This window comes from Manis pentadactyla, chromosome 3 (genome assembly GCF_030020395.1).
Source record: "Manis pentadactyla isolate mManPen7 chromosome 3, mManPen7.hap1, whole genome shotgun sequence".
In the NCBI taxonomy this organism is placed as follows: Eukaryota; Metazoa; Chordata; class Mammalia; order Pholidota; family Manidae; genus Manis; species Manis pentadactyla.
The window spans coordinates 205,069,957-205,094,063 of NC_080021.1; the positions used below are offsets into that span (position 1 = coordinate 205,069,957).

Below are 24,107 nucleotides of genomic sequence, written 5' to 3' on the forward strand. Positions count from 1 at the left end.
CAAAAATTACATATTCAGTCTTTCCCAATCCACGTGGAGACACAACAAACTGATTTTAGCCTCATATCCTGGATAACACTGTGTAATACATTTGTTCCAATAAATAACATCCTATTTTCCACCTGTGTTTAGAACAAGTGAAAGATAGATACAAAGGCCAAAAGAAAAAACAAACATGCTCTTACTGTTTTTACTGTTAAAACTTTTGAATTATGTGGCTTTGGACTGTTACCCAGGTACGCTTGCCAGTACTTTCATCCTTGGAAAAGTCAAACTCACCTGCCTAGTCACTGCTTCAGAGCCTCCACTCCAGACAGAGAACCTTCCCAACTAAGCACATGGCAAAGAGGAGCTAAGAAAGCACCTTCCTTACAGGCAGGCAGACCTGAAGAAACAAACGAAAATACATTAGGCTTTGCACACCCATTTCTTTCAGCAGAATCCACCAATCAGATGTCACTTATCCTCCCTTGGGGGTCATTGAGATGCCAGGAATATTATGCTCCCGCAAGATCCTCACATGGAAACCTGAGAAGCCAAGCACACGTGTTGCCACCTAACGTTGTCATTTCTGGAGTCCACTAATTGAGGACATACAGTTCTTTTCAGGCTTTGCCACATAAGTGAAAGCTGCACCCTGGAGTACACAGAGTGATTACACTCCTTAAGAGAGCAATTTTCAAACACTGTGCTTTAACTAGCATGTTACACGCTACTCACCTATGAATATTTTTGTATTTCCATCAGCATGTCCCTGTAGGGACTTGAATTGAATTCTAAAACATGCACTTCTGGAGTTTAGACTGGCCTTTCCTTAATTAGTACAAATGACAGGTCTGGCTCCATGTAGATGAGTTATACAGTCAACTCACGTGAGCTGCATCACAGCATGAAGGACAGTTTTCATTACACACCCAACTTTCACCTGCTTGAAATTCTCTGAAAAGCCTCCTTTTGGGTGGTAACTTGTCAGACCCATTTCTTGTCATAAGTTGGAGGAAAATCAATCCCACTATTTGGGAGTTGGACTCAATCTGAAAGTGATAGGCTTGCCACATTTAATTATTTCACACTCCACTCACCAAGCCATGAAAGTGTCAATTTCTCCTGAGGGGTAATGGGACCAGGGAAGAAAATGCCGCCCAAGTGTGGGAAAACAATAAGTTATGGTTAACAACAAGAGCAACCTTTAGAAGTTAAAAATAAACAAAAAGTTTCCCCAGTAAAGAACCAGAGGGGTGATGGAAACCATAGGTTTGCAGATTGATTTTCTAGTTTTTCTCATAAAAAAATAGAATTCCAGAAAATATGTATAGAAAGGGACCTTAGAGGTTATCAAATCCAAATGCTTTAATTAATTGATACAGAGACTCAGGTATCTCTGACATTCACCAACAATAACAAAAACAACTATGATTTATTCTGCATTGATTATGTGTCAGTCACTTTCCAAGATCACTCAGTCAATGGGAGAACATAGGCCAGAAACTAGGCTTTCCAATTGCTACTATTTTTATACTAAATATTAAAGTAAAAAATATTTTATACTAAATGTTTAATATCTAATGCTAAATATTAAATATTACAGGAAAACCTGATAATTTTGAATCTTTGTTCCCCTTAAATACAAGTACAAAGAATATGTTCAAATGACATTATTTGTTTAACCCTGGCAGAGACCCCAGCTTTGAAATCGCCCTGTCTTGCCAGTGGGTTTCAGCCCTGGACAAGTTCACTATGGATTCAATGTGACCAGAGAAATGACAGTAGAAAATGTTCTTGGGGTGAAAGGGTTATACCCAGCTTTATTTCCATGGAGGCAGGTCAGTCACTAGAATCCTGTCCACTCAGAGCGAGTCTGCAGGCAGCAAGCCGGTCTCTGCCTCTGGGCCTCTCTACCCATGCAGACATCTCAGTCTCTGTCCTCGTCTCTGCTCTCCTGCAGCTGCACCACTGTGTCGCCCAGAGCACCAGGCAGAGCTCTTTATATAGCGTCAATAATGATGTATTGCCAACACATGTGTAGTGAGCCAGCCAACCAGCACCAGGTGAGAATTCTGGCCACGGGAACCTTCACTTTATCCACACTCCCACAGAATCAGGACTGATAGATCCACTTTTTTAAAAGGATGAATATTGAAAATAGGACGTTAATGACATGGTATAATGTCTTTGCTCCTGTAAGGCTATGGCATGAATAAAAACATATCCAAGCCTTCTTATTTTCAACAGTTGGGGTGATGAAGGAGCGAGGTAAGATTCTTAAACTACAAGTTCTAAGGTCATGAAAAGTGATGATTTGTTCTCAGTTGCTAGATGCAGGAGACAAGAAAGCAAGAGTTAGATCAAAGAGATCTTTTCTACACAAGATAAGGAATTAATGTGAAGTGTGTGTCCACATTGCAATCTGCAATTTCCCCCAACTTGAGAGGATGGAAAGGTAGAAAAGGATGGCATTTAAGGAAGCTGATTTAGGCAGAGCTGGCTTTGCCTCTCTCCTCTTCGTACTCACTGTGTGACTCTGGCAAGTACCCCAACCTTTTAAAAAAATTTAGATATATATATGTGATGAAGCTATAGCTAGCTAGCTACATAACATAAAATTTGTCATTTTAACTATTTTTAAGTGTACAACTCATTGGCATTAATTACCTTCACAGTGCAATGCCATCATCATTGCTATCTATTTCCAAAACATTTCTCTTACCACAAACAGAAACCCTCTACACATTAAAGAATAACCCCTTGTTCATCCCACCCCTGGCCCCTGGTAACCTCTAAGCTACTTTCTGTCTCTGTGATTTGCCTTATTCCACATAACTGAAATCTTACAATATTTGTCCTTTTGTGTCTGACTTATGTACATTCCAAGGACAGCTTCCCATTGCCCAGGTCCTGCTCGTGGGTCAGTCAGCGATCATATCCTCACAACTACTTCCTCTAATAATGCTGCAATGAACAGTGGTACACAAGCATCTGTTTGAGTCCCTGTTTACAAATGTTTTGGCAATGTACCTGGAAAGTGGAATTGTGGGTCATATAGTAATTCTATATTTAGCTCTTTGAGGAACCACCAGACTGTTTTCCACAACAGCTGCACCATTTTGCATTCCCATCAGCAAAGTACAGTGTTCTAATTTGGCCACATCCTTGCCAATACTTATTTTCTGTGTTTTAACTTTTTTTTATAATAGTCATCCCAGTAGGTGTGAAGTTGCATCTCATAGTGATTTTGATTTGCATTTCCTTAATGAAGTAACTCAACCTCTAATTCTAGATCACCATGTGTAAAATGGAGTGATGCTTATCTTGTAGGCTTTCTGTGTAGAATAAATAAGGTTGCATTATCTGAAACATAGTAAAATCCAGTAAAGGTTGAATGGTGGCGTTGATGGAAATATGATGATGCCTTTGTTCATCCAAACTGTTCCCACATTTTGGAATAGCCTCTCTTCTCACATTTGCAGGTTCTGAAATTATATCCAGCCTCCTGCCTGTTCATATGGGAATAAGGAAATACACACTTAAAGTTACAGGTGTGTTACTGGGGTCCACGTTCACTGGCAAGAACCTAAGGAAGCGCCAACCTTGGCCAGTATTTACTCCTCCTCATCTTTATTTACCAGAAGTGTGAAGAACTTTCAGCCCTCTAACAGCTTTCATTTTAAATGTTTATTAAACAGGGACACTTGTTGAGAAACATCCCCCTCCTTCTTTTCTTAGAACATTTTACTTTGTCTCCTAGATGATTTATAGGATTTAGGTATTTTTACTCTATTTCTGCTCTATTGAGGCAAAATATGAACAAGAACCAGATGGATACCATTTGCAGCAAGATGGTAGGAAATATCACAGAACTTCTCGTGGGTGTTTTAAATTGCGAGATGCCAGGAGTCAAAGGAGAAGAGAACTTTCTGGACCAGACCTTTGAGTACAAACATCTCTGAACTGGAGGCTGTGGTTCTTTAAGGTCTTGCCTCTCTGCCTTTTGTGAACTTTCCCTCACTGCTTGAATTAATTAACAAGGGAATGAGTTAATATATTTGAAGCATTTAGATCAGCATCTATTACAGGTTAGGAGGCGAAAGTGTCCATTTTTGTAATGATGACTGAGGAGTTCACCATGGGTTGTTATGGTGTTGGGATTATTGAAACGAGATGGGTAACAAATGATACAACAAAGGAACAGTTCTTTAATAATCAATACAGTGGGATAACATTTTGAGTTACTAACATGTTCCTATATTGTCTTACATACTCTGGCTGTCCCCAGGAACCAGAAACAGGGACATGCCACTTCCACACTCTCAGGGAAGCATTATTTGCAGAGCATATGCAGCAACAAACTCAGTTCTTGGACTCTTGAGTTTCATGGTGAGATTTGGGAACCTAGCACTCTGACAATAGTTAAGAAGAAAGGATTTTGATTCAGGATTTTGCACATTAAAAATAAAAGACCCATGATTTGCATGGTGGGTAAATGCTGCATTAGTTGCTGCCATGAAGCCACAATAGGGTCACATAATCACCTGTGATTCTGGGAAGACTGGCTTTAGCCAAAGCTGCAAAGGAAAGCTGAAATCTTTCTCCTAGTCACACCTTCATGGGAACTCGGGTCAACTCTGGCTTGGAGAATTCACCAATCAGTTTGGGGTATAAGTGATATCTTCTGCCCCAGACTTCCTAGTAATTTGCTTGAACCTTCCTTAGAGTACTTAATCATTTCATTCATTTTGCTATATTAATTTGCACACATGATTTACCTCTCTTCTTAATCTTTAGGATCCTGGAAAACAGGAACTATATAGCTTATAAGTGTTAAAATAGTAGGCCTGAAATTTCACTGTGTGGATAAATCACTTGGGGTGCTAATTAAAATACCAATAGCTGATCTCTACCTACAGAGATTCAGATGCAGTAGACCTCTGATGGGACCTGGGAATCTGTTTTAGAAGCAATTATCTCAGGTAATCCTAACAGAAGTCGAAAGACCACTTTAGAGAAACATTTCTTTGTGACATTGAAAATTATGTCTTGCACACAGAATGTATGCAGTAAATAAGTGCTGAATTAATACAAGAGTAGACTAAGTAAGGGGTTTGCGACATCAAGAATTATTCTTTTTGGTGAGTTTTATATCTGAAGAGATTCTTAGGAATGAGTTAGGAAGGAAATAAAATGTGGTTGATTGAGTTTCTCCCACTCAGTCAAATTCCTTGAGTGCCTGGAACTTTTTAAATAATCCTGCCAGATCATTTATACAAGGGGAAACTGAGGCTTATAGAATCAGTCTTCTGCTCAAAGTCAAGGAGCTTTTAAGTGGCAGAACCAGGCTTCACATACTGGTTGGTCTTATTTTAAATTCCATGCTCTTTTAATTCATCCACAATTAATAGGGTCTAGGGCTCAGACATCAGGGTCCAGAAAGAACCTCACTCAGTGGTACTGAGAAAAGCATTTAGCTTCTGTGTGTCTTAATTTACTACTTGCAAAATAAGGGCAAAGATACCTAATTAAGTAGGGTGTATTAAGAGAAATTAATCAGTGTAGATTTGGAATGAGAGGTAAAAATGTAAAAGCTGCATCTAATCATGCCATCATTATTACCAACAATAATAACATCATCAACATTGGATTCATAATTTAATCCATGAAGCATTGCCCCATCATCTCTGATTATTATTATTGATAATTAATAAGGATAAGACATGAGGTTAATGAGGTTTCTTTGTGGTTTTAAATCTTTACTGGGTAGGAGGAGAGGAAAACTAACTCTTATATCAAATGTTGCTGGATTTGGATTTGTTGTCTATTTTTGTGTTTCTTTATCCTTCCCTTAAAATTCCCTGAGGCTCACTTGAGATAATGGAGTAAACGAGTCAGTCTGTAAAAAGGCCTTTTAAAACCCACAGTGGCGGATGCTATGACACGTGATAGTTGAGACAGTTGCTCATCAGGGAAGTATTGGTTCAACCCAAAACTTGGTTAATTTTCTGAAATTCAGGGGGAAGGCTTGAGAGGAAGATAACCCCTTATAATTCTCTCCTAGGAATTAGGAAACCTCAGAGAGAACTCCACTATTGACCAGTCTGTGAGTTTAGCGAAGTCATGGCACCTCTACGATCTGTTCTGCAAAGCAGGGGTGATAGCCTTTCTTCAGCTTGCAAAGCTGTTTTGAGGATCAAATGATGTGATGTGTAAGTAGATCCTGTTGGTCATTAGCTCAGTTTCCAGGGAGGGTCAGAAAAAGAAAGCAAAGAAGTTGAGTCCTAGATATGCATACAAATTGCATACTTTATTAGTAGACACATTAGTGAGTTATAAAGGCGGAGGAAGGATCTGAGTCTGATGTTTGGAACTTGGTGCTCCAGGGTGATGTCCATACTGCTGGGAAGTCAGGACACCATCATCTGGGGTTGAGGTCTGCTACATGGGAACATATGAGGTGCTCAGCAGACCCCCATCTCAGCGCAGCAGAGAAGCGGGTACACTGGTAACTTGCTTACAGGAAGTTTGTAATTGAATATATTTCCTAAACCTAATGTAACCAGAAAAGTGGCCTGACTTTTTCCTTTTTATCAATGCTAACTCAGCATCTACACAATACAGTGCCAAATAACATTTCGGATAGTTAGAGAAATAGTTCTATTATTAGAAACTTGTAGTGTAAATGCAAAATTGGCTACAATTTCTCACCCTTGCCCATAACCACACCCTTTGCAATACAACTTGGCTGCCCCTTCATAAAGCAATAGGGTCTGGTCCCCTATCCCTTGAATGTGTCCTTGTGACTTACACTGGCTGAGAAAATATGATGGAAGTGAAATGCAGTGGTCCTAAGTTTTGCCTAATGAGGTACTTTTGCTCACTATCTTTGGGAACCCAACCATTGGGCACATCAAAGACACCAGCTAACCTTTTAGAGGATCAGACCCCTTAATTAAGGAGCACCCACTTGAAGCCACCCAAGAGCTATTTATAGTCAGCAGAGTTGGCTAACACAGCTACCAGTAGGTGCATAAGAAAGGCTAAGATTAGAAGAACAACTCTGTTGATACACAAACTCAAGAGCAATAATAATGTGTGTTATTTTAGGCCATTAAATTTGGAGTGGTTGTTAGGCAGCAGTTGCTAACTCATACATACAATGGAAGTCTTCACGTATAACATTTCTTTTTGTGACTTTATGGAAGAAAGCAAGCAAAGGGAAAAAAAATACTAACCCAGCATGAATTTACCAGAAACCAGATTTGTCCAATCTCTAATTGTAGTTTTTAAAAAATATTAATTGTGACACAATATCTAATTGCAGTTTTATTGTCTGGAGTAGAAAAGAGCTTGACCACCTGTAGAGTTAAATGTAAGAGGTCATGAAATGATCTGTTTGTTTATGTCATTGATTTATTTAAAAACAAAAATAAAACACCTTTTTTGAGCACCTGCTCTGTTTCATAAGTGTTGCTAGGTGCTAGGGCATAAAGCCAATTAAGGCATGTCTTACATTTCATCTTTAGTGAATTACTCTTTAGAATCTGCTTTCAAATATCCCCAGAATTAGATCATTTTAAGCTGATCATAATGACCAATACAGATGAAATTCTCTGTGTGTTTTCACTTAACTCTCTTCCCCTCATTGGTGGTCAATTTTCTCTTTTGAAAAACAGAAGATCTGGGCCAAATTCTCTTCCATCGACTGTTTGATGTGAGTAGGTTCCTCATTTTTGTTTCCAGATAGTATATGACTGATACAATGGCTTAAGGGAGTCCAGTGACTTAACTCAGAGCAATGACATTCTAACGCTGAAATTCTTGGACACTGAATTTCAGTTTCAACATGTAAACAGCTTGGAAGGAAAGTAATCACTTCAGTCCTAACAAGAAAAAGCTCAACAAACTGACAGGCAGTGGCTTTCCTCGGACCCACTAGAGAACTGAGGCGGCAGGTTCTGAAATCAGAGAGACAGTTTCACTAGAAAAACACAGCTAGAGCTCCTGCAAAACCTGCTGGACTGAACACTGGCAGGAGCACCATACTGATGATTTTAAAGAACTGCTGGTGGCTGAGTGTGGATTAGAAAGAGAGTGAAAAATGCCTGGGGATCTCAAACTTTGGGGACCCCCTGCACTTTCATGGGCTTTACTGCCAGGAACCCCACCATTTTCTCATTTTAGAAATCTGAGAAGAACCCTTGTGTCTCTGGCAAGCGGATGGAAAGGGATAAGTAGTAAACATCACGAAATACTCCATAACAAAGGCTGACACTCCAGGTAAGATCCTTAACCCAAATGGTGGAAGGGGGACAACATTCCTAATACTCCAGCCCTTTTAGAGTTTCTGTTTCACCGAAGGGGAGGAGGGAAAAGGCATCATTTATAATCAAGGAAATTGAGAATGCTTCAGCCAGGGAAGGGAATAAGAGGCAGGTGGAAAAGAAATGTTATAGCACTGGGAAGATAGCTGTGAAGGTCACAGCCCTAAACCTTCATCTCACTAAAACACAGATTTAATAAGAAGATTCTAGAATGCTCCTGTTGCATGCTGAGTAGTGGCATACCACTACAAAGATATCCACATCCTAATCCCCAGAGCCTGTGACATGTTACCTTATATGGTAGAAAAATTTTTTTTTCAGATATGATTAAGTTAAATAATCTTGAGATGGGGAGATTATCCTGGGTTTTCTCAGTGTTTCTTAAATTTAATCACAAGGATCCTTATAAGAGGGAAGCAAGAAGATCAAAGGGGGAAATAGGAGATATGATGAGAGATGAACGGGTTGGAGTGATTCAAGGAAAGGGTGATCAGCCAGGAAATGCATGGAGCCTCCAGAAATTAGAGGTCAGGTGATGGATTCTCTCTCAGAGCCTGCTGACACCTGTACTTTAGCCCAGTGACATGGATTTCAAATATCTGACCTCCAGAACTGTAAGAGAACACATGCATGTTGTTTTAAGCCACCAAGTCTGTATTAATTCATTACAGCAGTATTAAGAAACGAATACAGCTTCCCCTCCCCTACTCCTTACCATCCCACCAACAGGGTTATAGTATAATGAGACAGTGAATTACAACGGAAACAGCTACAAGACAAAGATTCTCTTTGAATACAAAAGTAGGACTTAGGAAGCCCTGATTCAAGAGGGGAGACAAAAGCAAGGGCACTACAGGAATTTGAAGCCTCTGGAACTTCAAGGTACACTAAACTGAAACCCAGCCTAAATCCTAGCCAGATTACTATAAATCCTCCCACTAGGGCCTATTTATTCCAGTTCTTGTTACCTGATAGAACATGTCGCCTTTCAAAAAAATTACAAGACGTGACAAAAGGTAATGAAAAACATAATCTGATGTGACAAAGCAAGCATCAGAATATACTCAGATATGACAGAGATGTCTGAACCATCAGACACGGAATTTAAAATAATTATAATTTATATGTTGAGGGCTCTAATGGAAAGGCTGTGCAACATACACCAATAATGGATAATGTAACTAGAGAAATGGGAACTAGAGAAAGAAGAATTTAAGCCTAAAACAAGCAGGAGAAAAAGAAATAAAAATTAGAGCAGAAATCAATGAAACTAAAAACAGAAAATAGAGAATACACAAGACTCAAATCTGATTCTTTGCAATGATCAGTAAATTGATAAAATTCTAGCCAGGTTAAACAATAAAAACAGAGAGGAAGCATAGTCTACTAATATCAGAAATGAAGGAGGGGTCATTATATTGATCTTATGAACATGAAAAGGAGAATAAAGGAATATTATGAAAAAGTTTATGAACAAAATTTGATAACTTAGATGAAATGGATCAATTCCTTAAAAAACAAAAAGTACCAAAACTCACACAAAGAGAAATATATAATCTAAATGTCCCTGTATCTATTTGAAAATTGAATTAATAATGAGCAGCCTTCTAAAAAAGGAAAACACCATTCCCAGATGGTTTCACTGGTAAATTCTATCAAATATTCTAGGAATAAGTAATATCAATTCTTTACAACCTCTTTAGGAAAAAGAAGATGGGGTGCAGGGGAGAAGAAACATTTCAAACAAACTCTCTAAGGCCAGAATTATACTGAAGCTAGATAAGGACATTATAAGAAAAGATAACTGCAGAGGTCATGCATGTAAAAATTCCCAACCAAATATCATCAAATAAATTCTAATATTATATGCTATGATGCAATGGGATTATAAGGCTGGGATATAATGGCATGATATATGGCTAGTTCAATATTTGAAATCAATGTGATCAACCATATAAATAGACTAAAGAAGAAAAATCATGCGATCATAACAACTGACACCAAACCAAAAACATCATTTAAATAATCCAACACCCATTCATTAGATTAGATTTGGAGGGGAATTTTCTCAACTTGATAAAGGACAGCTGCAAAATTCCTATAGCCACATCATACTTAATGATGAGAGATAGGGCATTTCCTTAAAACTAGAAACAAGGCAAAAAATGTTCTCTCACCACTTCAGTTCAACATCACAATAGAAGGCCCACCTAATACAATCAGGAAAGAAAGAACCATAAAAAGTATACAGCTTGCAAAGAAAGAAATGAGACAGATGACATGACCACCTATGTAGAAAATCCCAGATTCAATAAAAATATTAAGTTAGAAAACCTCCAGGACCTAGTAAGTGATGATAGAAAGGTTTCAGGATACAAGAATAGTATACAAAATTAATTGCTTTTCTGTATACCAGTAAAGAATCTGACTTTACATTCACATTTATGATAGCACTCACAAAATAAAATATTAAATATAAATATTAAATATAAATCTAATGAAATATGTTATAGTATTCATATGTGGAAACTACAGAAAACTTATGAGATAAATGAAAGGGCTTAAATAAATGGAGAGATATTTCATACTCACAGACTAGAAGATTCAGCATGGTAAGATGTCAGTTTTTTCCCAACTCAATGTACAGATGCAATGCAATCACAATCCAAATCCCTGCAGAGAATTCTGTAGATATTGCAAACCTCATGCTCAAGTTTATATAGAAAGGCAAAAGACCAAGAATGACCACAGCGTGCTGAAGAAGAACAAAGTTGGAAGACTCTACTATCTGACTTCAAGTCTTATTATAAACCTGCTGTAATCAAGACAAGTTGGTACTGGTAGAAGAAAATAGATACATACAGCCACAGAACAGAAAAAAAACCAAAATGAACCCACACAAATAAAGTCAATTCATCTTGGACACAAATGAAAAAGCAATTTAATAAAGAGAGGATAGTTTTTTCAGTTGTGGTGAGGATTTAATAATGGGGTAACTGGTGAACCACTGTGTTGTATACTTGAAACTAATATAAGATTGTATATCAAATGTACTTCAAAAAATAGAAGTAAAAATGAGAAAAAAGTGAATAGTCTTTTCAAAAAGTGATGCTGGACCAAATGGACATCCATAAGTAAAAGAAAAATCCACGGAGAGGGGGAGTTCAAGATGGTGGTGTGAGTAGTACAGCAGAAATTTCCTCCCAAAACTATATATATTTTGAAAATACAGCAAATACAACTATTCTTAAAAGAGAGACCAGAAGATACAGTACAACAGCCAGGCTACATCTACATCTGTGGGAACTCAGCATCCCATGAAAAGGGTAAGATACAAAGCTGTGACCCAGCGGGACCCGAGCACTCCCCCCACCCCAGCTCACCAGTGGAAGGGAAAGAATCAGAGTGGGGAGGGAGTGGAAGCCCAGGACTGCTAAATAACCAGCCCTAGTAATCTGCACCAGGAGCACAGACACACATCGCATGGTGTACTGGATATTAGAGAAACGGAAAAGTAAAATCTGCAATGGAGACTGTGAGTGGGTCCCCACAGCTGGCTCCCCTGGGACAAAAGAAAAGCAGGAACTTCAAAAGTCTTAAAGGGACAAGGGTTTAACAGGTGGACAAAATTGTCCCAGCACACTCAGCCTAGCAGTCTGGAATCTTAAGGAACTTCAGGCACCCTAACCCCCTGGGTGGCAATGCAGCTCCGAAGGTCCTCATGGCAATAAGCAGCCTGCCGTTCATTACCCCCCTGCTGGCACTGCAAGCAGACCAGCTGACCTGCCACTGCTGTGGACCAGCCAGGGAGCAGCCCCACCCATAGCAACCACACAGTCTTCTCCCAGTATGCAGCTAACCAGACCAGACCCAGAGGCTGCTGCCTATGTGCAGCTGCTGGGCACAGGCAGAGGAAGCCGGCACAAGGTCCGGAAGGCACAAAGGGGTGCTGTTCTCACAGGAGAATATACCTGGCACATCTGCAACCCCCCTGCAGTGCCCTAGGGTATCCTGAGGACCGCCCCACCAATGGCAGATCAGGAGACTAACCCAGAGACTGCTTCCTGTGTGCCAGTAACTGACATAGGCAGCGGAGAAGGGCAAGATGACCAGCAAACAGGAAGGGACTTTGTCCTCCTAGCTGACACATGTGCCATTTGCCAGTGATCACTTCCATCATCATGAAAAGACAGGTGAATCTGGTCCAGTCCAAAATCACTCAAACAATGCCAGAGAGAGGGCCTGGTGAGACAGATATAACCAATCTTCCTGAAAAAGAATTCAAAATAAAAGTCATAACCATGCTGATGGACCTGCAGAGAAATAAGCAAGAGCTAAGGGATGAAGTCCGGAGGGAAATAACACAAATGAAACAGTTGATAGAAGGACTTAAGAGCAGACTGCATGAGGTGCAAGAGACTGTTAATGGAATAGAAATCAGAGAACAGGGATACAGAGAAGCTGAGGCAGAGAGAGATAAAAGGATCTCTAGGAATGAAAAAATATTAAGAGAACTGTGTGACCAATCCAAATGGAACAATATTTGCATAAGAGGGGTACCAGAAGAAGAGAGAGAAAAAGGGATAGAAAGTGTCTTTGAAGAAATAACTGCTGAAAACTTCCCCAAGCTGGAGAAGGAAATAGTCTCTCAGACCATGGAAGCCCACAGATCTCCCAACACAAGGGACCCAAGGAGGACAACACCAAGACATATAATAATTAAAATGGCAAAGATAAAAGACAAGGATAGGGTATTAAAGGCAGCCAGAGAGAGAAAAAAGGTCACCTACAAAGGAAAACCCATCAGGCTATCATCAGACTTCTCAACAGAAAACTTACAGGCCAGAAGAGAATGGCATGATATATTCAATGCAATGAAACAGAAGGGCCTTGAACCAAGAATACTGTATTTAAATTTGAAGGAGGGATTAAACAATTCCCAGATAAGCAAAAGTTAAGGGAATTTGCCTCCCACAAACCACCTCTACAGGATATTTTAAAGGGACTGCTCTAGATGGAAGCACTCCTAAGGCTAAATAGATGTCACCAGAGAAAATAAAATCACAGCAAAGAAAGCAGACCAACCAAATACTAACTAAAAGCAAAAAGTAAAATCAGCTATCCACAAAAGAAATCAAGAGAAACCCAAAAGAGTACAGAATAAAACACCTAATAAAAAAAGAAGGGAGGAGGAAGAATAAGAAGGGAGAGAAATAAAGAATCATCAGACTGTGTTTATAATAGCATAATAAGTGAGTTAAATTTAGATGGTTAGATAGTAAAGAAGCTACCCTTGAACTTTTGGTAACCACAAATCCAAAGCCTGCAATGGCAATAAGTACATATCTATCGATAATCACCCTAAATGTAAATGGACTGAATGCACCAATCAAAAGACACAGAGTAAAAAGATGGATAAAAAAGCAAGACCCATCTACATGCTGCTTACAAGAGACTCACCTCGCACCCAAAGACATACACAGACTAAAAGTGAAGGGATGGAAAAAGATATTTCATGCAAACAATAGAGAGAAAAAAGCAGGTGTTGCAGTACTTGTATCAGACAAAATAGACTTCAAAACAAAGAAAGTAACAAGAGATAAAGAAGAACATTACATAATGATAAAGGGTTCAGTTCAACAAGAGGATATAACCATTGTAAATATTTATGCACCCAACACAGGAGAACTGACATATGTGAAACAAATACTAACAGAATTAAAGGAGGAAATAGAATGTAATGCATTCGTTTTAGGAGACTTCAACACACGACTCACCCCAAAGGACAGATCAACCAGACAGAAAATAAGTAGGGACACAGAGGCACTGAATAACACTAGAACAGATGACCTAACAGACATCTATAGAACTCTACACCCCAAAGCAGCAGTATATACATTCTTCTCAAGTGCACATGGAACATTTTCCAGAATAGACCACATAGTAGGCCACAAAAAGAGCCTCAGTAAATTCAAAAAGATTGAAATTGTACCAACGAACTTCTCAGATCACAAAGGTATAAAACTAGAAATAAATTGTACAAAGAAAACAAAAAGCCTTACAAGCACATGGAGGCTTAACAACGTGCTCCTAAATGACCAATGGATCAATGACCAAATTAAAACAGAGACTGAACAATATATGGAGACAAATGAAAAAAACAGCACAAAGCCCCAACTTCTGTGTGATGCAGCGAATGCACTTCTAAGAGGAAAGTATATAGCAATCCAGGCCAATTTAAAGAAGGAAGAACAATCCCAAATGAAGAGTCTAACTCAGAATTAATGAAACTACAAAAAGAAGAACAAAGGAGGCCCAATGTCAATAGAAGGAGGGACATCATAAAGATCAGAGAAGAAATAAATAAAATTGAGAAGAATAAAACAACAGAAAAAAATCAATGAAAGAGCTGTTTCACTGAGAAAATAAACAAAACAGTTAACCCCCTAGCCAGAGTTATTAAAGGAAAAAGAGAATCTACACACATGAACAGAATCAGAAATGAAAAAGGAAAAATCATGATGGACACCACAGAAATACAAAGAATTATTAGAGAATACTATGAAAATCTATATGCTAACAAGCTGGACAACTTTCTAGAAAAGTACAACCTTCCAAGACCGACCAAGGATGAAACAGAAAATCTAAACACACCAATTACCAGGAACAAAATTGAATTAGTAATCAAAAACTACCCAAGAACAAAATCCCCGGGCCAGATGGATTCACCACTGAATTTTATCAGACATTTAGAGAAGACATAATACCCATTCTCCTTTAAACTTTCCAGAAAATAGAAGAGGAGCAAATACTTCCAAACTCATTCTATGAAGCCAGCATCACTGTAATACCAAACCCAGACAAAGACACCACAAAAAAGAAAATTACAGACCAATATCCCTGATGAACATAGATGGAAAAGTAATCAACAAAATATTAGCAAACCGAATTCAAAAATACATCAAGAGGATCATACACCATGATCAAGTGGGATTCATCTCAGGGATGCAAGGATGGTATAACATTTGAAAATCTGTCAACATCATCCAACAAATCAATAAAAAGAAGGGCAAAAACCATAGATGCTGAAAAAGCATTTGAAAAAATTCAACATCCATTCATGATAAAAACTCTCAACAAAATGGGTAAAAAGAGCAAGTACCTCAACATAATTATGGCCATATATGACAAACCCACAGCCAACATCATACTTAACAGTGAGAAGCTGACAGCTTTTCACCTATGATCGGGAACATGTCAGGGATGCCCACTCTCCCCACTTTTATTCAACATAGTACTGGAGGTCCTAGCCACAGCAATCAGACAAAACAAAGAAATAAAGGGCATCAAGATTGGTAAGAAAGAAGTCAAACTGTCACTATTTGCAGATGACATGATATTGTACATAAAAAACCCTAAAGATTCCACTCTAAAACTACTAGAACTAATATCTGAATTTAGAAAAGTATCAGGATACAAAATTAATACACAGAAATCTGTGGCTTTCCTATACACTAATGATGAACTAGCAGAAAGAGAAATCAGGAAAACATTTCCATTAACAATTGATTTAAAAAGAATAAAATACTTAGGAATAAACCTAACCAAGGAAGTAAAAGACCTATACCCTGAAAACTACAAGACACTCTTAAGAGAAATTAAAAAGGACAGCAACAAATGGAAACTCATCCCCATGCTCTTGGACAGGAAGAATTAATATTGTCAAAATGGCCATCTTGCCTAAAGCAATATACAGATTCAATGCAATCCCTATCAAAATACCAACAGCATTCTTCAATGAACTGAAACAAATAGTTCTAAAATTCATATGGAACCACAAAAGACCCTGAATAGCCAAAGCAATCATGAGAAGGAAGAATAAAGCAGGGGGGATCTTGCTTCCCAACTTCAAGCTCTACTACAAAGCCACTGTAATCAAGACAATTTGGTGCTGGCATAAGAACAGACCCACAGACCAGTGGAACAGAATACAGAGTCCAGATATTAACCCAAGCATATATGGTTATTTAATATATGATAAAGGAGCCATGGATATACAATGGGGAAATGACAGCCTCTTCAACAGCTGGTGTTGGCAAAACTGGACAGCTACATGTAAGAGAATGAAACTGGATCATTGTCTAACCCCATACACAAAAGTAAATTCCAAATGGATCAAAGACCTGAATGTAAGTCATGAAACCATAAAACTCTTAGAAAAAAACATAGGCAAAAATCTCTTGGACATAAACATGAGCAACTTCTTCATGAACATATCTACCTGGGCAAGGGAAACAAAAGCAAAAATGAACAAGTGGGACTATATCAAGCTGAAAAGCTTCTGTACATCAAAGGACACCATCAATATAACAAAAAGGTACCCTACAGTATGGGAGAATATATTCATAAATGACAGATCCGATAAAGGGTTGACATCCAAAACATATAAAGAGCTCATGCACCTCAACAAACAGAAAGTAAATAATCCAATTAAAAAATGGGCTGAGGATCTGAACAGACACTTCTCCAAAGAAGAAATTCAGATGGCCAACAGGCACATGAAAAGATGCTCCACATCGCTAATTATCAGAGAAATGCAAATTAAAACCACAATGAGATATCACCTCACACCAGTTAGGATGGCTACCATTCAAAAGACAAATAGCAACAAATGTCGGCGAGGATGTGGAGAAAGGCGAACCCTCCTACACTGCTGGTGGGAATGTAAATTAGTTCAACCATTGTGGACAGCAGTATGGAGGTTCCTCAAAATGCTCAAAATAGCAATACCATTTGACCCAGGAATTCCACTTCTAGGAATTTACCCTAAGAATGCAGCAGCCCAGTTTGAAAAAGACATATGCACCCCTATGTTTATCGCAGCACTATTTACAATAGCCAAGAAATGGAAGCAACCTAAGTGTCCATCAGTAGATGAATGGATAAAGAAGAGGTGGTACATATACACAATGGAATATTATTCAGCCGTAAGAAGAAAACAAATCCTACTATTTGCAACAACATGAATGGAGCTAGAGGGTATTATGCTCAGTGAAATAAGCCAGGTGGAGAAAGACAAGTATCAAATGATTTCGCTCATATGTGGAGTTTAAGAATGAAGAAAAAAAACTGAAGGAACAGAACAGCAGCAGAATCACAGAACCCAAGAATGGACTAACAGTTACCAAAGGGAAAGGGACTGGGGAGGGTGGGTGGGAAGTGAGGCATAAGAGGGAAAAGGAGCATCATGATAAGCACGCATAATGTGTGTGGGGGCACAGGGAAGGCAGTACAACACAGAGAAGACAAGTAGTGATTCTAAAGCATCTTACTATGTTGATGGACAGTGACTGTAATGGGGTATGTGGTGGGGACTTGATAATAGGGGGAGCCTAGTAACCATAATGTTGCTCATGTAATTGTACATTAATGATACCAAAATAAAAAAAAGAGAAAAAAATCCATGAACCTAGGTAGAAACCCTACACAAAAATTAACTCAAAATGTGTCGTACACCTAAATTTAAACATATAATTAAAGAAATTCTGAAAATGAGAGAACATCTACATGACCTTGGATTTGAAGATGAGTTTTTAGATATAATAGCAAAAGAATGATCCATTGGAAAAAATTTGGTAAGTTGAATTTTATTAAAATTAAAAACTTTTCCTCTGTGTAAGTCATCCTTAAGAGAACAAAAAGACAAATCACAGCCTGGGAGGAAATATTTGCAAAACACATATCTGAACTTGTATCCAAAATATACAAAGAACTCTCAAAAATGGAACAAAAGAAAACAAACAAACCAATTTAAAAATAGGAAGAAGATCTGAACAAGCCTCACCAAAGAAGATATACAGATGGCATGTAAACATGTGAAAAGATGCTCAACATTATGTATCATCAGGGAAATGCAAATTAAAGCAACAAGACACTACTACATACCTATTAGAATGGCTACAATCCAAAAAGCTGGTAATTCCAATTGCTGGCAAGTACGCTGAGCAACAAGAACTCTTTTCCATTGTTGGTAGGAATGCAAAATAATACAACTACTTTAGAAGACAGTTTGTCAGTTTTTTACATAGCTAAGTGTAGTGTTATCATACGCTTCAGCAATCTTGCTCCTAGGTATTTACCCAACTGATTGGGAAACTTATGCCACACTGTAACTAGCATGTGAATATTTATAGCAGCTTTATTGATAATTGCCAAAAAACTGATAGCAACCAAGATATCCTTCAGTATGTGAATGCATAAACAAATTATGATACATCTGTGTGTGGAATACTATTCAGCAATAAAAGGGAATGTGCTTCCCAGCTATTCAAAGACATGGATGGATCTTAAATTGATACTGCTAAGCAAAGGAAGCCAGCAAAAAAAGGCTACATATGGTATGTTCCCATGTATACGATATTCTGAAAAGGCAAATCTATAGAAACGATAAGCTTACATGGCTGCCAGCGATTTGAATTAAGAGGAAGACAAATCAGCAGAGCACAGGCCATATTTTAGGACAGTAAAACTGTCCATATGACACTCAAATGGTGGATATATGGCCTTAGGTGTCTGTCGAAATACATAGAACTTTACACATAAAGAGTGAACCTTAATGTTTATGAACATAAAAATAATTTAGGAGTTCAGAGAATCCCAGGGTGAAAAGCACATGTCACAACATAATCTACCTGTATTACAAATACATGGAATAATCTCACTAAAGGGAGTGGGTAAAAATGCCCTGACCTAGGAAAGCTTGGAAATGAGTGGAGGCCACACGACTAACGGCAATAGGAACTGTATAGACACTCTGCACTGCACTTAGAAAGCTGCATTTCATGGAGGTAAAAGTTAATAATTCTGAAAACCACGACTGGAACTGAAAAATTAAGTAAATGTTGACAGATAGTAGGAGACAGGTTTTTCGCTGTTGGAGGGGGATATTATATACAAGCAAGGAAAGGCCAGAATGATCCATTTGGTGATGGATTAGAGTTGATGACATCAGGATAACTCATGTTTTGCTTAACAGAGCTACAGGATAATTACATATAGATGTATTTATATAAATAGATTCATTCATAGATATGCTATATACATGGGTTAGGACATACACATACATTTCCTTGCTGTGTCAGCTAAGGGGCTTAAAGTAAGATGTCCCTGTCATGGAGAGCATATAGAGCATGGATAGTGCCTGTAAATTGGTTTCTAATGCCATTCTCCAGTAAAAGTAACTGGAATTTCTCGGGGAAAAGTTGGATTTGAAGGCTGAGACAGGGAATACAGAAGGTGAAGCTGGGCCAACTCATAGTGCCAGAAATAAACACACACATACACACACACACACACACACACACACACACACACACACACACACGCGTGCGGTAATGGTAATGTGTCAAAGGGACACAGGAACCAATTGTAAGAGCTCTCAATGGTCCATGCTAAAACAATTCAAGCAATGTAAGAACTTTCATGTAGTATTGGCTTATAATCTAAATTATAAAATAAATATACACGAGACCACACTGATTTGAATAAGTGATCAGGTAGATAAATAAATGGGGGAATGTAGACAAATCTCCTGCAGAAGAATTCCAAATAACTTTTGTGTCTACTCTGTCCCCAAGTGTCCCCTGTTCCTTAAATGTGAGCTATGCAAAATGACTTCTTTACAAAGACTGGAGTATGAAAAGGGGGAAAAAAGGAGCAGCTGTACAGTGGAGAAACCTGGAAAACACTACTTTAGCCACGTGACCAAGAGGAACATTATCAGTGATAAGTTGTATTGATATCATGTACCCTTGACATGAGGTGATACAATGGCATTTCATCTCTTTGATCTTCCTCCCCTAAACCCATACCCCCAGTCTAATTTTGAGAAAAAAAGAATTGGAAAAATCCCAATTGAGGGATGTCCATGAAATACCTGAATTGTATTCCTAAAAACTGTCCAGGTAGTCAAAAACAATGAAAGTCTAGGAAATATCTCAGTGAAGAGGAGCCTAAGGAAACTGAATGAATAAATGTAATGTGGGAACCTGACACAGGAGAAGGATATTGGGTAAAAACTAAGGAAATCTGGATACCATGTAGATGTCACTTAATCATAATATATTAATATTAGTTCATTAATTGTGACATGCTAACCAAGATATTAAGCAGAGGGCAACGTGAGTGCAGGTTTTATGGGAAATCTGTACCGTCTTCATCATTTTTCTGTAAACCTAAAAGCATTCTAAAAATTTTGATATTAAAAAATACTGGGCACTGCAGCAAGCTGGGTGAGAAGAATATTTCTAGGTAGAAAAGGAAGACAAGTAAATCCATATAGTGTGTGGATACTGGGCGTTAGTGCTAGACAGGCCTGGGTTCCAAGGTCGATCCTGCTACGTTCTGGATGTGTGCTGGTAAGCATCTAATTTAACCTCTGTTTCCTCGCATGTTAACTGGGATTATGCAATGATTGCAGTTGCTTTATATAAGGTGTACGGCACATGTGCCATGTAACTGTAGCTGTGCCTGGTAGTGCCAGTCTCTGTGGCTGTCCATGCTGTTCATCAACATTCTCTGAGCAGATCTCTATGGTGTATTTGGATGACAACTGCATTACGAAAGGCCTTCCTTATATTCAACACAAATCCAGCCTGCTGTCATTCAAACATGTCCCCTCTTGAGGAGGCAGAAAGCAGATGCTCTCCTTTCCCTACAAAGACACTGACTATTTAGTCAGATTTTTTCTGCAGACTAAGGGCTTCTTCCCTATATTTTGTGTTTGTGTAGACTGACCTTGTATTACTGCAATTGAAGGGGACTTGAGACTGGCATGTTTATTATGCATGTTATAAATAACTGCTCAATATTTTCCCTTTTACAAAAACAACAGATATTCCTTATGGAAAATGGGTAAAATGCTAATAGTTAAAGAGAATTAAAAACCACATAAATGTCAATGGTCATAAAGTTTTATGCCTTTAAAAACTAACGTACATCTTACAAACATGTAATTGTGTTTGTGTCCCTAAATATTGTCACACAAATAACTTTTCATTGCTGTATAGAATTCTACGTATAAGGACTGTGCCATCGTTTATGAGTCCAATTGCCTGTTTTGAGATGTTCACAGAAATTTCTTTTATTTGCTTTTTTGACATTATGAATAGTTTGGTGATGAACTTCCTGCAGTTAAATTTTTATGTATGTTTTTATTTATGACCTTGGGGTGGCATATTGCCATGTTGTTTGGGAGCTGGTTAGCTTCATGAGGATTCTAAAACCAGTAATGTTCTTAGACCAGAGCAAATGTAAGAGGGAGGGGTGGGAAGTAAGGGGGCTCGGAACTAACATGTGGGTAATTCAGTATAAAATGAAAGAAAACAAAGCTTGTATATATGCTTGGTTGGACTTTGGGGGTCAGTATCTACACGTCTGCTTGTTCCAGTTGCAGAGATTCCAACTACTATGCCCTGTGTAGCTAGACACACTTGGGTATGAATCTCAGTCATGTCACCCACTAGCAGAATGACTCATCATATTCATCCATGAAATGGGGGTAGTCCTGTGAGAACTGAAAGAATATATGTAAAGTCCCCAGCACCTAATACAGGCTCAATAAACAGTGGATTGGCTGCATCGGAGGGATGCTTACATTTTTCCACAGCCTACCTACAGCGAGGCATTTCGTTTTTCCCCTCCATGTTGGGCAATGTGTAATATCTGGGCAATATTTTCCTTCTGAGAAAAGCAAAGGGACATTTTTTTCCCTCTTATTCTCTCTGCATCCTCAGCCCCAGGCCCTTCTGAGACTCCTAAGACTACAAAGTCACTTCCATTATAATCAGGACTAGAAGAATATCTGTCCCTGACAAACAGGGCTTTAATTCTTCAGGGGCCCCCTGATACCCGGGTGTCCAAAATGCTTTATCTGGCATTTTCTTAGCCAATGCATGAGTAAGGAAAAAGAGGCAACATGCTATGTGAGGTATAAATCTAGTATGCCCTAGAAAATTCCATTCCTGCTTTCTGCTCTTGTTTCTTTTGGAGATACCGATTTCCCAACAGCCTAAAAATTAAATCAGAAGGGACCTAAAGAAAAGAACATAAGCTGGGTAACGAGGCATACATATCAGGATTCTATTCAACGGCTCTGCTGCTTCCTAGCTTTGGGCTCTTGGGTGAGGTAATTGATCTCTCTGAGCCTCAGTTTCCTCATGTGCACACTGAGGATGACAGCTTGCTGGCAGTAATTTCATGACTGATGTGAAATGCAGAGCATAGTCCTGGTGGATAGAAGCCTGTCTCCATTTATTGGTTCTCTTATTCATGGCTAAATTTCCTTAGTATACCTCTATTAAAGTCACCCTAGGAGAGAGAGAATATTCGTCAGTATATCCCTCCATTGTGCCTTCCAGAGGGCTTTGGTTATACTAGCTGCCTACATACCTGCCTCACTGGACTTACTTTCACCCAACTAGGCTTGGCCATTTATCCACTCACTCAGCTGTGCCAGAAATTATGCCAAAATGAACAAGACGTTCTCTGCCCTCAGGGAGCTCATACCTTAGAGTGGAGACAGACAAGGAAACACGCAATCATAAGTCAGCGACAAAGGATTCCTGTTATGGCAGAGGAATGTGTGAGGGCTCGGCTAGTCATTTAGCTGGGACCCTTACCAACTGCTGAGGACTGTGTCTTCAGAGCCATTTGATGAGCCAGTACGAATTCGGCTGATACAAGTTAGATTATTTAATCTTTGCAACAACCCTGAAAATGCATATTTCTATTTTACAAATATGGAACCCAAGACTCAAAGAGCCTGAGTTACCCAAGATCACCCAGAAGTGTGGCGACCCAACAAAACCCAAGGGCACCTGGCTCCAAAGCTCATGACCTTTCCCCTGTCCCATGCCCTTCCTTCAAGACTGAGAATATATCCTTCATTGCGGGAGTCCAGGCACCTTGTCAGGATAGCGGCTGCCTAGTTACAGGAAGCCCTGTAGTGTGTGTCTCAGCTTCCTTTTAACCCCACCCCCTTCTTTTTTCTTGCTGAAGTTCTTGTTTTTCTGTGGATATGCTGGGATTTGGAGAAAGCAGGGAGTGAGCTTTGCTCCCGCTGCCCAGCCCCAGATGTGGGCTGCAGAGGCCTCAGCCACCTCCCAGTCACGATTCTCTCTTTCAGGGACAGAGTTACGGCCCCCGGGAGAGGCCTGTTCCACCAGAGGAGTCAGTTACTAATGAGCTTCATGCTGCTTCTCCGCCCCTAGCCACAAGCCTTTCTCCACCCCCAGATCTCCTAAGTCACCTTCATGTGGCAGCTGGAGACTGGTGGGAGTGCGTGTGTGTGTGTGTGTGTGTGTGTGCTTGGCCCAGAAGCTGAAGGATGCCGCTTGCTCCCGTGCATCCACTGGGTGTGAGCCAGCCGCGGAGGAGAGGGGTTCTGCCTCTGGTACCGCTCCAAGGGCGCACCAGCCTGGCCTCAGTACCTCAGGCCTTTGGCTCCCTCCCTTCTGGGGAAAAGCCAGTTTCCCTGAAGCCTACCAAGCTCTGGTCTTTCTCTGCCAGAATCCCAGGACCCCTGTGCTGAGTCTGTTCCTCCTGCGTGACAGGATTACATGATACCATATGGATTCAAATTGGGAATATCAATATCATTAATTGCTACCATTTATTGGGAACTTGCTACATGCAAGATACTCTTAATATGCCTTATCTGGATTACTTCATATGCCATTCACCAAAACCCATGAGGTTGATAAAATTATTATCTCTGTTCTGCACATGTAGAAATTA

At 39.2% G+C, this 24,107-nt stretch overlaps 1 long non-coding RNA gene across 1 annotated transcript in view; it reads right to left on the reverse strand.

Moving 5' to 3' along the window:
* The window catches only part of LOC130683032 (uncharacterized), a 107,496-nt gene that overhangs the window by 16,547 nt on the left and 66,842 nt on the right, over nucleotides 1–24,107 (reverse strand). The window contains exon 2 of the long non-coding RNA XR_008996612.1: nucleotides 280–385. This is a non-coding gene — a long non-coding RNA (uncharacterized LOC130683032). The remainder of the gene's footprint in view (nucleotides 1–279; nucleotides 386–24,107) is intronic.